At 55.7% G+C, this 2,028-nt stretch overlaps 1 non-coding gene across 1 annotated transcript; it reads left to right on the plus strand.

Moving 5' to 3' along the window:
• The first annotated feature begins 1,619 nt into the window (after positions 1–1,619).
• TRNAL-AAG (transfer RNA leucine (anticodon AAG)) lies at positions 1,620–1,701 on the plus strand. Its single transcript has one exon. It is a non-coding gene; the product is annotated as a tRNA-Leu (tRNA).
• Positions 1,702–2,028: the final 327 nt, after the last annotated feature.

Genomic DNA, 2,028 nt, shown 5'->3' on the forward strand with positions numbered 1-2,028 from the left:
TCAATTTTCAGAAATCTGCAGCAGTTTGGGAGTGACCCCTTAGTGAAAACCCAATTATTATCGTCAAATAACCAGTTTGCTCCTGGAGTTTCATCCTCTCCGCAGGGGATCCCTGACAGGGATCTGTCACTTTAGGACACAAAATAACACGATGTGCACGCACTGCTGTTCTCAAGGTAAAAAGGGAAGTTTAATTTCTGACTCCAACATTTATAGATTTCCAAAAGTGACAGTGGATTGGAGGGTGACAGTGCCACCTCTCCAGTGACACTGGGCAAACCAACAGTCCATCATATTTCTTCTATAAAAGAATGCAAACCAATAAATTATTTACAGAAAGGGTGTGAGAAATTTTGTTACAAGAATATAAACATCAGAAGGCTTAGAAAGTCCTAAAAAATCAGGGTGACAGGGATCCATGCCAGGATTTGGGTCTAGGGACTCCTAGGGCTGGAGCAACATGGATCAAAAAACCCATGGAGCAAGGAATGACAGACAATATCTCCTTTTTTTATCACTGGTTATTTTGTAGTTTAAATCAGAACGTGTCTGGGAATGGGAGGATTTGGGAGAAGGTGCTGAGTTTCCAGAGGGAGCTGAGGGAGCTGGGGGGTCACCTGCAGTTCCCAGAGCCAGGAGCTGTTCCAGTGAATGAAAAGGGCTGGAAGAGGAGCCAAGTGCAAACATCCCTTTGAAGGCCTGTTTATTGAAATGTGCTTTTATCGCCGTGCTGAGGAAGGAGAGAGTGGCTGTGTTTAACCGGGGAACAAAAATATTTACGTGACTCCAGAACTTCCCTGGGCCTGGCTCCCGGCGCTTGGCAGGAGCTTTCCTGCAGGGTTTGGCACCTTCCCTGATGCCAGAGTGGCACTGTGGGATCTGTGGGCCACACAGCCACTGAGCAGCAGTGCTGGCACTGGCACTGGCACCGGCACCCCAGCCCCTGGTCCCTCTGCACGGCTGGGACAGGGCACAGATCCAACAGGAAAATCGGATTCTGGTCCTGTTCCCAACGGGACAGAGGGGCTGTCCTCAGCCTTTGAGAAAAGAGATGTAGGGGTGAGTGCGGGGGAGCTGGAAGGGAAGGGAAGGTTTCAGGAAGGGAAGGTTTCGGGAAGGAAAGGGAAGGTTCCAGGAAGGTTCCGGAAAGGGAAGGTTTCGGGAAGGTTCCGGGAAGGGAAGGTTCCGGGAAGGGAAGGTTCCGGGAAGGGAAGGTTCCGGGAAGGTTCCGGGAAGGGAAGGTTCCGGGAAGGGAAGGTTTCGGGAAGGTTCCGGGAAGGGAAGGTTCCGGGAAGGGAAGGTTCCGGGAAGGAAAGGGAAGGTTCCAGGAAGGTTCCGGGAAGGGAAGGTTCCGGGAAGGGAAGGTTCCGGGAAGGGAAGGTTCCGGGAAGGTTCCGGGAAGGGAAGGTTCCGGGAAGGTTTTGGGAAGGTTCCGGGAAGGGAAGGTTCCGGGAAGGTTCCGGGAAGGGGGTGGCAGAGCAGCAATCCCACACTGGAAGGAAGGGCAGCTTTGGGAGCGCAGCGGGAGAAGGCAGTCAGGGAAGGGCCGGGATGGGCAGGGCGCCGTGCCCAGGGGCGGATCCCGCCTCGAATCGCGTTCCCGGGGAGCACGCTGTTAGGGTAGTGTGGCCGAGCGGTCTAAGGCGCTGGATTAAGGCTCCAGTCCCTGCGGGGGCGTGGGTTCGAATCCCACCGCTGCCAGCTCTGTTTTGGCACCCCAGGGACCTGGGCGAGTTCCACAAGAGACCCCGGGAGCCTCAGGATGTCATCCAGGTGCTGGGGCTTACGGTGGGCAGGGATCCATTCGTGATGGCATACCATGGATGGATGGGACAGTGGGCAGGAATTCCTCCCTGTGAGGGTGGGCAGGCCCTGGCACAGGTGCCCAGAGCAGCTGCGGCTGCCCCTGGATCCCTGCAGTGCCCAAGGCCAGGCTGGACACTGGGGCTGGAGCACCTGGGGCAGTGGGAGGTATCCTTGCCATGGCAGGGGTGGCACTGGGTGGGATTTGAGCTCCCTCCCAATCCA

Source organism: Melozone crissalis, unplaced genomic scaffold, assembly GCF_028551555.1.
Source record: "Melozone crissalis strain CALT ecotype California unplaced genomic scaffold, PUWL_Pcris_2 ptg000254l_1, whole genome shotgun sequence".
NCBI lineage: Eukaryota > Metazoa > Chordata > Aves > Passeriformes > Passerellidae > Melozone > Melozone crissalis.